Source organism: Phasianus colchicus, chromosome 1, assembly GCF_987193195.1.
Source record: "Phasianus colchicus chromosome 1, bPhaCol1.hap1.1, whole genome shotgun sequence".
NCBI classification, from domain to species: Eukaryota; Metazoa; Chordata; class Aves; order Galliformes; family Phasianidae; genus Phasianus; species Phasianus colchicus.
The window spans coordinates 100,861,579-100,879,525 of NC_143436.1; the positions used below are offsets into that span (position 1 = coordinate 100,861,579).

A 17,947-nucleotide genomic window follows, 5' to 3' on the forward strand; every position below is an offset into this window, starting at 1 on the left:
TTTTCTCTTGACTGGAATGCATACAGTGAAGTCTGGCAGTTTAACTGGTGCATGAGATTCCCAGTTTGAGACTCAGCTGCACTAACAAGGAGAACACACACGGACCTGTACACATATGTATGTGCATGTGTGCATACCATCTTGTTCCCAAGAGAGGATGCTGCTAATTGCTTTACCGGTCGGTAGACACTACAGTTTAAGGTTGACTTAAAAATGTACACTGGATGAAAATGGAGATGAAATCCTAAGAAACACACAGAGATTTTGTGTCAGTGCCACCTCAGATGATCAAATCTGGAGAGACCAGGGGCATCAGAGTGCAGCCTCAGTTCTGCTAGAAGGCATCTGGCTGCTTGCACCGGAGCAGCACTACAGGATTCATTTTTCACTTTCTGTGTTATGTTGTTGGGGAGGAGGGATATGGGGTTGAACAAAGTGATCAATAGAAGAACAAATATGGAACAAATGCTGGGAATATTCAGGATAGGTTTTTACTTGAAAACCGCAGGCAGCTTTATTCTGCAGAAACCTCTGAACAGAATATTTTCTAGTCTATTCCGTTAATTTACTATAGTATTCATTTGGCAGACCTATGCTTCAGGCAGAAAGAAGGAAAAAGTAATATTATAATGCTGCATTTACCATGATACATGAAAAAAATAAATTGGAACTAAAAACAAAAGAAAGCCTCCAAAAGAAACCTGTATAATTTTTCCATAATTAAAAGTGTAGTTTGGAATTGAATAACTTTAACATCTGATATTGTGATTTGATTTTGATGTGTTGAAATAGGAATAGAACAGTAGTTACGAGCATTCAATACCTTTATAAAAGCGGCCAAATTACGTCTCTGAGTCATCAGACTGAAGGCTTCGAGTGTGCAGGGTGGCAAATGGGTAATATTTGGCTGTTTTGAAGTGCTTTGGCTTTGTGTCCCTTACGACTCTTGGAATAACGTTACAGGGAACAGGAAAATGAGATTCACACATCTACAGACATTCATAGGTTGATCAAATACATCCTTTTAAAGAAAGCTGCTTAAACACCTTATCTACATTCATCATGTATGTCTGCATATATGTACGTCATACAGTTTATCCAGCACATGTAGTTCCGTTTTATTACAATTGTAGAAATTATCATGGCACTATGTGAGTTCGATACTTTGGTTCACAAAATTGCTCTTTATCAGAGCATTTGTATTATTTACTGAAGAGCAATACTTACACATCAGTCCTAGTAGCAGTAGATTAGTGTATGCTTTTCTGTTGTTTTGTTTTATGTGCTCTGAACAAAAAACAGAAAAGTTTGTGAAAGCTTGTTGCATACTAATAAGAAGAAAAACCATCTCAGTCATACTGAATAAATTCTGTGGCCGATATGAAGGATTTTCAGCAATCCATATTGTCCTTGGACTTGGCTGTTGCATTGTACTTTAAATGGAATTGATTGTGTGGTTGTAATGAAAGTAACAGATTGATTTCTATACAGAGTTACACAGAGTAAATAGAAAAATGTTCTTGTCTTGACCTGCATTCATAAACTAAAAATCAGTGGCTTCTGACCTAATCCTTAATAAAAAATGTAAATGTAATCTAGCAAATCGGAAGGTTTTTTTAATTCTTAGAAAATTTACTGTTTATTGGGTTTTGTGGGCCTTTGATTTTAATCTTTATTTTTTTCTAATAACCGTATTACATTTTCTCTTAAAGAATCTGGTACTTCTGCTATTTATATTTTCTGGTGAAATTGATTTGCTGTCTTCCATCTTATTCTTTTGCTTGTGCCTTAAATGCATCTTCCTTCCTTATCTACATAGAATATGTATGACTTTCAGTATCTTCACTGATAAATACTGTTAGTGTAGCATCTGTGCTAGCATATGACCCATACGTTTTTGTGTTGCTAGTGCAAACTTTTGTAGTTTATTTCTAAAAGACTGTATTTTTCAACTGAATGTTCAGATCGATATATTTATGTTGTGGTAGAAGGAGGGAAGCTGTAGACTGAAATAAGTCACAACGTTCTTTCTGTTTGAATAAGCCCCAACAAATGTTTATATTATTGCAACAATTATTTCAGAAAAGGCCATCGAGGTGTTTGTGAGCAGCCTTTGTTGGACTGCTTTTTTTGTGGGTGAGGCTACGGTTCAGGCCCCAGCGAAATGAATGATGTAGTGAGTAAATTCTTACATCTGGCTGTAAACTCAATATCCAGTGTGGATTATCAACTTGCTGCTCTCCTGAGTTTCTCAGGGAATTTTACACCCTTGGTCCTGGTGCTTTACTCTCTCGCTGGAGTAAAGCAGCGCGTTGCGAGGATGCATAAACACGACAACCAAAACAATAGAGACCTGAACGCACTGACATCCACTGCTACTCCATTGTAGCTTCCGAAGGCATGCTATTCTTCCCAGCCCACTTGGTATCCTGCAGGTTGTGGCAGTACAATTCACAGGAAAAGCTTAGACATTGAGCTTGCACGCTTCTTGACTGCATTTTAAACCCTTTGTTCACACCGGGGTGGCATTTTTTCACACTCCATGTGGCAGCTTTGACTCCTATCCAGCCTGTCGTATAGAATCAAAGTCTGTGGTTTCTTACATTCCCAGTGCTGTCTCTTGAGCTGCTGTATTCTTTGTAGCTCCCTAAATATTACAAATCTTAATTTCATTCACAGGTTTTTAAAGCTTGATAGGGTATGGACTGAGACAAGTCCACCTGCACATCGAGATTTGCTTAAAATCAAAGCTGTTTGCAAGGGAAGGGAAGATCTTGTTCTTCTTTCTGCTCTTTCAAAAAAAAAAAAACCATTAATACTGGCAATTAAAAATGATGGAGTGCACTTGATATACATCCAGCCAGCTGTAGTTATGGTTTATGGAAAACATTTAAAATCAGCAGATCTAAAGTGTTTTGCAGAAAAGAATTAAAATAATATGTACTAACATGTTTAGATTTGTGAAAGATACAAATGCCCATAATTTGATTCAGCATTAAAACAATGTTTGTTAGTCTTTGTTAGATGTGGACTTTTTTGTTGTTGTTGTTGCATGCAGGCATATTCAGAGACACTCTTTTTTCCTTCTTTTGCCAAGAAAACCTTTCCCTGCAATTTTGCTGAAAGTTTTATGTGCCATAATGCCAATAACAACTCCTACTTCAAACCAGTCTTCCACTGTCAATACCCCTAAACCATACATTGTTTGGAATTTGGTTGTAAGAAGGCACATTGCTTAAATTAATATCATTCAGCATAGCAAAGATACTGCTCGGCTCCTTAAACAAGGTTAAGTATGTATTTCTTACAAGGAAACTTTATGATGGATAGCAAGTGCCAGTGTGACACGGCAACAACAACATTTGGATAAAAATTGTCATAGGAATTTAAATAACTTGTATTTTGATCTTTTTGATGTACTTTTAAATGATCAATGAAAATTAAATGGTTGTATGATTTGAAAGAAACGTTCTCAGTTCTGTACACATTTATAAATCTTTATGTCCATTGTTACTGCTTCATTCAGCTGAAGATAATAGAATAATTTCTCCTTAGCACATATGCTAGGCTGTACATCGACATGACACCCTAATAAATATTTTGACTCGAGAGCTGTTGTTTGTTGCTATTTGTCAGGTTGTTAGAATGGTCTTTTGGCTGCTGCTCGCTTTGCGAACTAAAATATTAAAATGTATGCTTTCGATCTAGCAGTTTTCTGATTGTATTTTGATAACTTTTCAGACTGTTTTCATTCTTTAGGAGTATAGTACAGAGATGTACTTACTTCATGCTGTTTATTTGCCAAAATCTAACTAATTACTTGTATGGTTTATGAAATACATTGGTTTTATGCTTACATTTAAGAGTGGTGTGGAACTATATAAGAGAGAGTATATGAGAAAATAGTTCAATAACACAGCTATTGAAAGACAAGCTTTCTTTCTCTGATCTTCATTAATTTAGAAAAACAACACACAGTTATTTTTCATGTATGTTTTAATGCAAATTTCTTGCTACTTATTTATGTAAGAATGGTGTTGAGATCTTGCACTGACTTAACTGGCTTGATATAAAACAGCACCTGAGTAACAGGGAGTCTGTTGCAATTTATTTTTATTTATATTTCAGCCCCACATCAGAAAGGCATGAGCTAATTCCAGCAATAATTTATTTTCAGTTAACAGCACAGTTTTATTAGCTCTGACTACAAAACAAATTTTGTGTAATTAAAAAGTAAGAATATATGAAAACATTGCTTTTGGTCTGTTTTGTTTTCTGTGATTTTTTTAACAGATAAAATGAAATACTTGAAACTGACATGCAGAATCTATCTAAAAATGATTTTATTTTGCATAAAATTTTGTACAAAATTATACAGAAAGTGTAGAAGCATTATTTGAGATCAATGATGACTTTATTAACATTTCTATTAAAATGGATTTTTAATGTTGTTTTTACTTAATAATTTATCTAAATTAACAATTTTTAGACAAAACAAGATATAGTTTAGTCCTTTTGCCAACTGCCTTAACAGTTTCTGCACTTTATCTACCTACATATGTCCAGACATTCTGAATGCAATTTTAAATCACAAGCACAAAAAGAAAAAATAAATAAAAAATATTACATGAAAGCTGAAACAGTTTAAAGAAAATTCCTTTCAGAATCTAACACAGTAATTTATGCTAAGTAAATCTTTCTCAAAGCACACTTTAAGGAAGCAAACATATAAAATACACAAGCAAGCTTACCTCTTTACTGTTTAAATATTAAAACAATGAATCAGAAAAGCAATGTACACATTTAGCAGAAAGTTATTTTACTGTCACACTTATCTACATCTAAACTTGATATTGAACAGCATTTTTAGAAGACTCATGTATGAATTTCTCGGAAGCAGTATGAGTTCAGTAAGTGTATCAAAATGAGTTTACCTACTTTCACAGCGCATGTTTACTGAAGAAACTGCATGGTCTTATTTCATTTAAGTATCATGAAGCAGAAATATAGAATAACCATTTATCAATATCCATTCCAGAAAATCCCAACTTTTATTTCTCGGCACTTCTTACTTTTCCTCGTGTTTCTTCAGACACTCTTCACGTTAACATTTCTTCACTTTCCAGAAAAGAGGAGGGGAAAAAAACAACAACAGCAGAACCCCCCAAACATTCAGCAAAAGCATAATTGGTTTATATTGCCTTCCAGCTTGTGACCTGTCCTCATATTATTAAATCAGATCATACATACTCCCCTAAAATTCAGCTCGAAGTAATCCTCTGCTACTTAAGGCTGGATGAAAAGAGTACTCATTGTGAATTATGTTTCATCTGTCACAATAACCTTCTTTATTCTTTAGTGCACCTCCCCTTAGCCTCCGGCAATTAGAGAAAATAGGTATGCCTTGAAGTACAAGATAGTAGTATCTCAAAAATATATATACTGATGTCATATACAGACAACACTGGGTAAGCAACACCCTGAAGAATATTCCCTTTTTGATGCGATCCGCATTTTATTAGAACAGAGTAGAGGCAGGCATATTTTCCAATGAGTAGGTGCTGATGGCTGTCACTGGGTTATTGTTTTTTGACAGGCAGCGGTCAGAGAGTTTGCCGTTCTATTAAAAGAAGAGGAAAAACTTGCTTACCGATTGATTTCAAGAATGTATCATTTTCCATACATTTCTGGCTCTTCTGTTCTAAGGAATTAGAGCATCTCCCCCCACCCCGCAGTTCCTGGAGTCCTGTTGAACTCTTTGGCTGAGCACTTCAGCTGCATTTTCTCACCGACTTAGCAAGATTTTCAGAATTTCTTGTTGGGTTTTGGACATCTATTGATACAATTTCTTAAAATTAAATAAGCCCTTAAAAATAAAAAAAAAGAAAGTAAGCTGGCATGTGACTACTTACAATATTTCTACAATAGTACAGAAGAGTGAGAAGTGTTTTAGAGTTTTCATACTATCAGATCTTAATTTTCCAAATTACTTCTCTTTGTATAGTAATATATGGAGTACATCCAGTATATTAGTATATCTAGGGAAGAAAAAAGATGTGATCCTTTTAGGTTTTAAGCCACTACTTCCAGGTCATTTATCTATAATAATGCCTATCTTTTCTTACAGCTATCTATTTTATTTGTAATCTTTTTAAAATTTACTGTATCTTCTGGATTTATTTAGTGGATATACATTGGAAGCTTTCCAAGTTCCCCTTTTATTTTTTTCTCCCTCTGTTATTTATAAAGCCTCAAACCTCTAATTAGTATTTTGCTTTGAAAACCCTCACAATTCTGGGGTAAAATCAACCTCCTTCACACTTTTAGGAGGGCTGATGTTCAGCTGGGAATGGGTAAAAGAACTTTGAAAAGAAATAAAACCCCAAACCAGTAGCAGCTCCGTCAAGCAGATTACAGCAAAAAAAATAAAAAATAAAACTCTATTGTGAGGCTGGTCCAACGTTAGGATGCTGGGATGCTGGTACTTAAAGTACCCAAGAAATTGCTATATTGAAAAAAAAAGAAAAAAAAAAAATTGTGAATAAAGGAGAAGAGTTTGGCCCACTGCACAGGTCTGGGCACAAAAGTGCTTGCTAAGCTATCTATTTCACACATGCAACGACAGAAGGTTCGATATTCATTCGATCGATGACTGAAAAGGCACAATGGCAAAATCGGACGGACTTCTTTTCAAATACAGATCTCCGATGTCCCCCTACAGTCTGCAGTCGCGCGGCTGGTGGTGTGGCACAGACGGAGCAAGGGTTACATCAAGGCTGTTCTCTGGACCGTGCAAACAGTCTAGACCAATGACCTGCAGCATCATGCCCTTTGAAGAAGAGGCAAGTTCGGTCACGACGAAGAAAAATCAAGGCGTACCCCTTTTAACAATAGGGAGCAGCTCGTGGCTGCAAAGAGGTAAGCAGGGGTAAGCAAAAAAGGCATCTGCTTCCATGGTTACAGGCCAAGCATGGGAACCTTGCTTTTGAAGAGGGACGGTTCTCAGGCTCCCTCACAGGCTATGTCATGCATTATAAGCAAAGGCAGGTTGAGCTGAAATCCGCAGAGTTATTTCAGAGTAAAATGATACGCGAGCACATGGCTGTTAGCAAAAAAAAAAAGTCACATGACTGTTTAGAAGCAGGCTTGCACTGTTTCCGAGTCGAGAGCCTTTCGTATGGGGCATTTTCTTCTTCGTTGTTGGTTTTTTTCGTGGTTTTTTTTTTTTTTTTTTGTGTTGGGTTTTTATTCTTTTTTTGTTGGTTTGGTTTTATTCTGTTTTGTTGGTCCATTTTGCTTTTGCAGCAAACCAAAAGAATTGAGAGAACGTTTATGCAAAACAAACATTAGTTTGATACACAAGATTCTGGCTGTTCTCCTTCTCTAAACTAAAGAAGGTCAAGGGTCAATGTTTTCTCGTGACAGGGCCACAAATCCTTTTGTTAACGTAGATTTAGCAAATGTAATTTAAAATAAGATTTTGTTTTTTGTCCTAAGTGCATATTATAGTAAGTTTGACAGAGCATGAAAGTAATGTTTTTCTATTTCTCTGCAGTAACTTTTTTTTTGTTCTAATCTTTTGCCAGTTTTATGTATTTGTTTGTTTGTTCATTTTAATATCTACAATGCTGATTTTTAATATTTGCAGACAATAGAAAGTCCACACAAGAGTCAATACATTAACAGTCATACCCTTTTCAGGGAGCAAAAAAAGATTATCTGCAGGTTATAGGTGGTGAGAATGTCATCAGTGGATGTCAGGCAGTGGTGTAACCATTAACCTTTGAGAATCGTTGTGTTTGTACTTTATTTCTTTTGGCTTTGCTACTCCTTCAGCTGCAGCGTATTATGTTTCCTCTTGAAAATTTTAAGTGCATAGTGTGTTTGCTTCAGCCTGTCTGCGTATTTTACTAATTGTATTTACTAAATGTCCTCTGTGAAATTTTAAGTCTAAGTGGTAGGCTAGGAACTTTGATGACACTAATTTTATTGCAATTTTAAAATATTTGTTTTATGACCAGCGGCTTCTGTTGTGTATTGTATGTTCTGTTCTTATTACCAGAGCATGATTAATTTTATTCTACTTATTCTTGTTAAAATTGAAAAGGAGAGGAAGATATCTGGAGCACCACTGAACAGTTTGACGTTTCAGGAACACTAACAATTACTCCCTTCATATCCATAAATATTTTTGCTGCTGCTTAATAACTGCGGTTTTCTGTTGCTTGGTAGAATTTGTACTGCTATTCCATAAAAGTAATTAATATTTATGAGCATACCAAGTGGAATAGTTTCAGGGTGTATTCTGAAGTTGCGCAGATCTAGAGGATGGCTTGATTTAACTTAAGAATGGGGACAGCATATCAGAAATGAAAGTGTATGTATGAACTGACTGTAATTTGTCTCTGAATAGTGATAGGTTTATTTGGAAAAAAAAGAAAAAAAGAAAAAAAAAAAAGTACTTGTGAGCTCACTGGCTTGCGAGCCAAAATTATCTAAGAAAGGTACAAAAAAGCATTTTGTACAGATAATATCAACATGCCAAATAAGCAATTAAATATTAATAGCAAGAGTAGGAAACCCATTATCTTAAAATGATCATGATCTGGATTCATTGGATACATTCTGGATAATTTATATCCTGCATATTAATTCAGTTTTCAGATTGTCTTTGACATGATTGCAAATTGTATCTTTTCTACAGGAGGTCCATTAACTGGTCCCATTAGCTTTAGAGAAAAATCTATTTGCTGGTCTTTTGTGTAAGCTGTTACACATAATATGACATTGTGGTATTCTTGCTGAACTATGGATGCATGTTAATGATGACAAACATGCTCATATAATTTCTTCAGTTAGAAATTCATACAACGTACAAAAGTGCTTTGCCTTAGGCTCTGTTTAGTCTATGAGATTCTCTTAATTTTTGTCTGTTACCTCCAACAATAAATTAAAAGATCCATCTTATGTGGACAGCATTAACAGTATTGAACTCATTGTTGTTGGATTTGTTATCCAAATAGTGTCTGAAATTCAGTAATGCAATGGCAGCAATCACTTATTCTCATGCTAATAGTAAGATGAGTTTTATTAAAAAAAAAAAAAAAAAGGAGAGAGAGAAAGAGATTTGCTCCTGGAAGGAAGATTTTTTTTTTTAAATAAAAGGTCTCCCTCTTGTTCGTCTGTTATTCATTTTATGTAATTGATAAGAAAGTCATCTCTAGATTCACAGAAGTCTGCACGATATGTACCAAGGGGAGGGTCTGATCTTAATTATATTCATGATCATCTCTTGAAATAATTAGTCTTCTCCTGTAAGGAGCTGAGGGTAGAACATTGCAATGAAAGGCAATGCAGAAGAAAAATAGACACATATGACAGAAGGTGCACCTCTGTTAGCAGTGCAAATGTGATTGTGAAACCTGTAAGTTTACTTCTGTTGTTGTTGTAGGTTGAGCTTTACTATATGCTGATTTATTGCTTAAAAGTATGTACAGGCATGGCCTACTATCTGCTTTTGACCCTGAAGTTCTAAAAAGCCATACTCTACTGGGCTGTCACTTGAGTGACGTGTCAGCTTTGCAGCTAGACAAAGCTCAGGCTGCCAGTTGGAGGCATTTTACACTGTTAAAGTTGGCAATGGTTATTACACTGATACTTCTGTTTACTTTTCTCATTTGAGCATTCATTTAGATGAAGGAACAAACAATCTAAATTTCTTTTCTTGAATACCAGGGCTGTAAGAGTCACAAGAAGCAACACAGTCTTCTAAACTCTGTTGTGACATATAAGCCAATTCAGCTTGTCTAAACAAAGGGAGTCCATCATTGGTTCTGAGAAAAAGGAGTGATTTTTTTTTTTTTTTTAAATATCAGAGATATCTCTTGAATGTTTTGAAGGGTTGTGATTTGTATAGCAAAGGTTATCAGATACAGTTTCCTTCACATTCAGTATAATTTGTGGCCCTGCTGTCTGCAGAACTAGTTCCTTTGTTTTCACAAGAGAGGTGGACAAAGATTTAGCACGGTATGTTGCAGACTAGGTTGACTGTGTCATCAGTTTATTTTAGTGGAATTTTAGTCTGAATAACTCACTTAAATTAAGAGAGGTACCAATACTACCAGAATAGTTTATTTACCTTGTCTTCCAACTGTTTTTCCTGCCATGAAGAAATGGAAAAAAAAATTATAGCAATCTGTGAACATAGCTGAACCAATGTGGAACATCTGGCCTATGAAAACTTAGGCAGTTGAGTAAAAGGCTCATTTATTTCATTTTGAGTTATCCTGGTAATCCTCTTTCAGAAGGAAAAAAACAAAAACAAAAACAAAACAAAAACAAAACAAAAGGACTGTGCTGTTCTTTTTAAAAGAAGAGAAGGATACTCTAGTTTGGTATAATCTCTAGGAGTCATCGAATCATAGAATCATAGAATTGCTCACTTTGGAAAAGACCTTCAAGATCATCGACTCCAACCACAACCTAACCATACTACCCTAACTCTAACAGCCCTCCACTAAAGCATGTCCCTGAGCACCACATCCAAACGGTTTTTAAACCCATTCAGGGATGGTGTCTCAACCACTTCCCTGGTTGCCTATTCCAGTGCTAAACAACCCTTTCTGTAAATAAGTTCTTCCTGATATCCAACCTAAACTACCCCTGGCACAACTTGAGACCATTTCCCCTCATCCTGGCACCTGTCACCAGTGAGAAGAGACCAACCTTGCTCTCGCTGCAATCACCCTTCAGATATTGGAAGACAGCAATAAGATCTCTCCTCAGCCTTCTCTTGCCCAGAATAAACAGCCCCAGTTCCTTTAGTTGGTCCTCATAGGGTGTATTCTCCAAGCCCTTCACAAGCCTTGTTTTGCCCTTCTTTTGATCTGCTCCAGCACCTCAATGTCCTTTCTGTATTGAAGTGTCCAAAACTGAACACAGCATTCTGGCACTTTATGATGATATGCAACATTTCTTGAAGTCATCATTACAAGGTCAGGTTTTTGTCATCCTAAGAATCAACTGGATAAAGTAAAGGCAATTAAAAAAAAAAAAAAAATCATAGGAGAGCACAAGTTACGGTTTGCTTGACGAATTATAGTTAGCTGAAATGAATGCAAAGATATTTTTTATTTCAAGGTTTCTGAAATGATGCCAGATTGAATCATCACCAAAAGCTCCTTGATTAGCCCCCATAGGATCATCCTTTTCTACATTTCCTTAGTAACAGAGAATTCATCCCTGTTTGTGGAGCTATTAAGAACAAGGCCTTTAGGAACCTCATTTAGCAAAAAACCGTCAAGGTCTAAGATTGACTTTACTGAATTTTAGTTGTAGGTGAAAGTCTCTAGGCTTTTTCCCTCAAAATGGAGGTACCTGATAAATAAGTTAAGCCAGTAGCATGATATTGTATGTGAATGTGCCTTATTATGAACTTGAATTGATTATTTAACTAACTTCAATATACAAAAAAATGAAGTCTCTCTGGCTCTTGAAATTTTTCTTAGTCTGTAACTACCATCACAAAAAGCCTCAAAAAGTCTGCTGGAGTCCTTGCTCCCTGTTTGAGTCTCCTTCCAAATGCTTTGAATATGAATAACTGATGCAAGATTAACTCTGAATCAAATGACCAGAAAGACATATTTTCTCACTAACTGGCATGGTTCAGGTTTGTTTTGTCCTTCAAATGGAAATTTGTCTGATTCCAGAAATATCTAAAATGTGTGTTCATTTCAGAATTGTCATTTCCCAGGTCTGATATTGATAAGCAGACATTCCTGTAATGCTTATGTTCTGCTTATAGAAAAAAAAAAAAAAAAATTAGCATTACTGAAATAATGTTGATACTGAAATAATGTTGAACCTGGTATTTTTTTTAGCTTTTTAACAGAGAGATGCAGACCCGCAGCAGTAAGTTTCATTCTTGGGTAGATCCTGGCTAATTTAAGACCACAGGCTTTGTGATATGATCCCATGGCAAAAGTATTTCCTGCTGAGAGATCATCATGCCAAACAGTCAGAAGATGCATCATCCTAATGCAGAAAGCAAGCATTTCTGGGGGAAAAAAAGAGAAAAAAAAGAAAAAATAAATAAAAGGGTTCTGGCTATCTTTTACTTTTCTAATATTTTCAGAAGGGCATCACAGAGATAATTCTTATGCAGCACATGCTTTCTACTCACTATCCTCTTGGCATACTACATAATGACTTTATGAAATATCAACTTGGAAGGGACAAGAGTGTAGCTAAGTTAATGTTGGACCTGCTTTTAAAACATCATGTTGTCTGTGAAATGACTGTATTTTTTTTATTTGATTTCTTCTGAAGAGATATTCATAGAAGATGCAGTTCTCAGAATAAATACCATATACAGATGTGTCTTTGATAGAATTATATTTTGTTTAGGTGCTTGGGCTGAGAATTTCCCCTGTGTTTGTATCTGTTGTTTGCTCTGGAGGATTTACATTACAGACATGGAAGAACTGTAAAGAAATCTTGTAATACTTGTACGTTCGTGAATAAAGAACCTAGCAAAGTAGGACAAGCATGCAAAGTTTGTAGTTAGCGATTTGTGAAATAATATGTATCAGAATGCAAAATGAGAACAGTCATACTAAAAAAGAGTAACTTTGAAAAGGTCAGCATACATGCTTAACAAATGCCACTGTCAAGGACCTGTTTATGAGAGTTCCAGCAAAAGAAAATAGTTTTCCCAGAGAAATGGAAAATCTGATGATTTTTGCTTTATGGGGGACATGATGGCTGATAGTTTGACATTAGGAAATAAATAAATCCAAAATTAGATCTTGAAGAAAGTCTTTCATATTTCTGAGAAGCACCTAGGATTTTGTGTCTACATCAGTGTTCTGAGACAATTTTAACAGGATTCCTTCACTTGTTCTTTCTTACTGGATGGTCTCATTTTTAGGGCACGGTGTTTAAACAAGAAGATTAAACAATGGTCTTTTCCCCTATAATATTATCTGAGTTTTCTCAAAGTGAGATTACAATCCATCTGACTTTTGCTTACGGAATAAGATAATTCAAGAGATGCTCTTGTTTGTTGGACTAATGGCTCGTCTATCCTCATGTGTCTTCATGACAGTGGAAATAGGACATTCAATTCAGGGAGAGTGTGTGGTCCTCTCAGCCTTCTGTGGTCCATTTCCTTTGTACTCTGTTGGCATGCACTGTTTTTGGATTAGCGATGTTAAAGGGGACATCCCTACCTGCATCCTTCAGTATCTGTTTATGGCGTTCTTTTTTTTTGTAGCTTGAATTTATTCTTTCTTATTCATACACAAAATATGATTTTCTCATTTGTACAAACATCTGTACAGTGAACAAAAAGTTATGTTTGCTAGAATTTATTAGGAAAAGTATTAATCTACATATGCATTTCTAGGACAATAAATACAACATTAAGGGAAAACACATGTAGCAGAAGCACCATTTTGGCAAAGAAGTTTAGTTTATGCAGTAAAAAATTCCCTGTTCTGTTTGTTATTAAGAAATTGCATATAGTACCTTCTCTTCCTTAATATGTTTCTCAAGAAACAGGATGTTACTTTCAGCAAACATGCAGGATTTTTAGATGGGGAATCTTTTTGATTCTGAAAGCTCTATTAGTATTAATTGCAAGTTTAAAAAAGCAGCTCAATGTATTCACACTGATAGTGTAGGCATATCTACAGTATAATTTCTGACATTTCAATAAGTGCAGCCATGCATACAGAATCCCTTCTAGGATCAAAGTGGTGGCATATGAAGCTGAGTCTCCTGTCCTAAAGGCATTTCACATTCTCTTTCATAAATGTATCATTTTTTCATCTTGAAAACAGTTAGATATGTGTGGAAAAACAAGCCCAACCTCCCTATTAGAAGGCTCCTCCAAACACTAATGCCTTGATAGCTGAAAATCTAACTTTCAGACTGATTTTCTGCTGGTTATTCTTGTGCCATCTCTGTTCTTCAGACTGAACAATTTTTCTCCTTCCCTTGTGCTTGTAATGCTCTTATCCTCCCCGCAGTATATATTTTCTACTGGATCTACTTCATTAAGATTAAGCTTTTAGTTCTCTCACAATAATTCTCCCTTCCTACTACTCATTTTAACAGCCTTCCTCTGCGTTTGTTCCAGCTAAGTACATGCTTCCTACACCTGAGCACTTTAAATACTGGGCAGCTTTCCTAGCCAAGTTGTTGCAGTTCCTTACATGAAAATTTTAATAATTTTCTCTATTTTTTTTTTTTTCTGAGATCTAATTTAGTACATTTCAAAATGAAATAAATCTGGTTAATGGGCACATCAGATTGGTATCCCAGCCATTTTGGATGACATTCATCTTACCTAGTTTTAAGCACTCCTGAGCTAGTCACCACAGGCCCCTTTTATAATCAGAGACACTTTACAGCATGATTAATCTGATCTATTTTTAGTGATTCTAACTGCATGAAATCTGCTGTGCCCTAGAAATACTCTTCACTGACCATGCTAAACAAATATCTCATTTAGAGACATCTATCATCTATGCTGGATCATCTGAAGAGCTTATTTTGTAGTTCATTAATATAATCAGGTCCTTCATTTCCTCACAAGGTTTCAAATAACAACAGAAGCAATAATAACCACAGATATAACATTGCAGTTTGCACTGCAGACTTTCACCTTGTTTCTGTTCCTCCCGGTCTCTGTTTTGTGAACTGAGTTTATTCTGAGTTGACAGTACTTTTGTACTGCATACTGAAAATGACTCTTCTACTATACCTTAAAAACACAAACAACAGTAACCAGAGGCTACTGTTCACTTCCCCTCAAAAACTGTTGTTTCCCTCAAAAAAAGAAAAAAAAAAAAAAAAAGAACAAAAAAACAAACAATTGTTTGGTAATGATTTGTCTAGACTCATGTTTGACAATTGATATTCTAGGTTATATCACAAGAAGAAGCAACATGTGTTTTAGGAAAGGAGATTGCTGTGCTACTTGCAAACAAAAACAAGATACCAAGTTTTGATCAAATTCCCACCTCATAAATAAAAGGACATAGAAGTGGGGGAGTAGATTAGGTGTTGTGAGCAATTCAGCTCTATAAAAACTCCTTAACTACATCTTCTAAACAAGGGTTTTATTTAATATTTATTTTAAAAGTTAAATAAAAATATTTAAAAAGATGAACATTGAAATTTGTGAAAGAAATACAAACACAGATTATTATCTTCTTCATTGGAACAATGATGGAACTTCACAGAGAACAGATGGAAATCAGAAGGCAGTCAATACCTCCACAGACAAATTGGTGCAGTTACTGTACCGTGTGATCTCACAGTGGATTGATATTTAAAAATTTGCTAAAGCTGAATCTTAAGAATTTACCTCAAAACATTAAGATATGAACTATGCAATGAAGAAAGTGTTACTACTATACCAGTGCTTCCTTGGTCACTTTTTGGCTCCTGTGGTCACTTTTTGGCTCAGACACCAAGACTCAGGAAACACTCAAAAATGTCAATGCCTTACTACTTCATTTCCTGAGCAACTCAACCAAAATGGATAAACTTCCAGATAATTCAGGCTTAAAGACAAATTTTCAGGTACTAGAATGCAGTCTAAGAAATACATCTGCTGCAAGTGTATTCATTAAATAGATTATATTAACTTAGAACTTAGTTAAGTGAATTATTTAAAAATTATTAGTACTTCTAAATTCCCATTTTCCTGTCTGTAGTCACATTTCTGTGTGTTCTCTACTTGGCGTTGCAGTGCTGTGTTCAGTTTTAGCCTCCCTGAGTAAGAGCAGTTCTGACAAATGGCAAAGGATCATTAGCTGGGGAGTCTTCTACGTGCTGCTGACACAAGGATTGTAGGGAAGATGGAGATGGAGTCTTTGCTGAGGTGCTTGGTGAAAGCTTGTGAAGGGAAGCTCACAGGCTGCAGCGAAAGGAATTGCAATTTGACAGAAGTAAAAAAAATCCATCATGATGGTGGTCAAGCAGAGGGAAAGCTCATGAGGATAGCCCATGGACTTCAGGGGTAGTACAGACCTGGTCCAGGTCCTGAGCTACCTACTAGGATACTGAGCACAACCAGGGGTACTGCTGAATAGGAGGTTGAACTAGGTGACCTGCAGGGCTCCTGTCCCATCAGGTTTCTCTGTCAGTCTTTGTCCATCTTCTAGCTTGTGCTAGCTCCTAGAAGTTCATTATTAATAAGCAGAGATATGGTTAACAAGCTGTCTACTTAGCAAAATGAATATGAATCTTTGTGTCCTGATGTATCTTCATGTCACAAAAAAATAATTAAATCTTGACTTTATTTGCATACATAGCTCAGCACGTGACTGAATGTACAGCCAGGAAGAGATTGCCCCAGTCTGTAGCATGATAAAAGATGGTGGATTCTGCAAGATAGCAGGCAGTGAAGCAATGACATAGTTGTGGCCTGCAGCCTACTGCTGCCTGCCTTGCTGTAGCTGTGGGGCAGCACGGCTGGGAGTGGGGCTGGCCATGCCATGTGGAGGAGCAGCAAGGCAGGCTGTACTGTGATACTGGGTCACAATATTGCCTGACACCTGGCAATTCCTTTAAACCTGTTAACTTGCTGAAGGTCATCAAGTCTTGAGAAAAAGAAATATATATAGATTTTATCAGTGTATTTTGTAATATACTTTATATCACTGTATTTGTTTCTTTGAAAGCGACTTTATTTAAAAAAATCAAGAGGCTGATTTATTGCATGAATCCATTATCCTTGTTTGATGAGCTGTGTTTCTTTCAGGTGTCCACCTGCAGTTCAGTTTTGCAGCAGAATCATTTGTATCACTTCACTAACTGGTAAGTCCTGAGATCATTATTTAATGTTTGTATTACCATGTCACCACCAACAAATTCAGGTACTTCCTTTCCTGGCATGGAGATGGGTAAGACTCTCATCTCCTCTGACATGATTCCCACAGCACGTAGTCATAGTGCTGGCAGGGTGTTGGGACCACAGTGGAGGCACAGTCAGGCCTGTGATGGCTGGCAGTCATGAACCTGGCCTGGCTAGGATGGTGCTGCAGGGCTCTGCAGCTTTTTCTAGTTGGAACATAACTCTACACCAGCAGCACCAGAAATGGGTCTACCATCTTAGTGCTGTTAAATTGGATAGGAGTTTTGTCATGGTCTTCTTCACTCAGAAGAAAATTTCACCTTAAGTTTCTAAGAAATATTTAGTGGCTATCTTCTTGCTTGTGGGAAGGCTGACGTTGTCTTGATGTGATTCTAAATATTTTTCCTTAAAGATGCGACTAATTACCTCAGTCCTTAAATGGAAAGTCATAGTGTTTAAAAAATCAAAATGCACCACTGGCCATGTAATTAAGTTGTTTATATTTTGTTTTACTAGTCCTTTGCATTCTGTCTTTGAAGCAGGAAATAAATATATATATTTTTAATCCATTATAGAAAGAGTGATTAATTGCAAAAACAAACTGTCAAAATTTTGCCTTTTGCATAATTTAAATTTATCTGGATATCTGGCTGTTATTCTCTGCTGGCATCTATAAATGGTAGTTGTTTTCTCATGATCACTGTTACGTCAAGTCAGCTGAAAAAGATTTGAAATGTCTTCTCGGTTTTCAGGTTTTATTACTCTTCCTTCACCTCTTTCTGTTTTTCCCATATCCTTTTAAAAATATGAAAGAATTTGTAAACATTACTCTGATTACTACTGTTACTGCAGCTGGAGCAAAAAGCAATCCTCTGTAACCCTTACTTTACTGGCCATTTACTGGCCAGGACCTTATACTGAACTGTAGACCCCAGTGCTTCCACTGTACACTTCTGCAGTATCTCTTTCAGTTTGTCTTTCTGATCTAAGGATGACTTTTGAATGTGTGGGTTTCATACAAATTTGCATTCTCCACTTAAAACCATTTTGGCTAGGTTCATCCTTAGCGTTCCTTGTTAC

General features: G+C 36.1%; 1 long non-coding RNA gene across 7 annotated transcripts in view; it reads left to right on the forward strand.

Moving 5' to 3' along the window:
* Nucleotides 1-17,947, forward strand: part of LOC116241965 (uncharacterized) — a 343,284-nt gene that overhangs the window by 192,652 nt on the left and 132,685 nt on the right. For all 7 annotated transcript variants that reach the window (XR_016458826.1, XR_016458829.1, XR_016458827.1 and 4 more), the window contains one exon: nt 16,775-16,830. This is a non-coding gene — a long non-coding RNA (uncharacterized LOC116241965). The remainder of the gene's footprint in view (nt 1-16,774; nt 16,831-17,947) is intronic.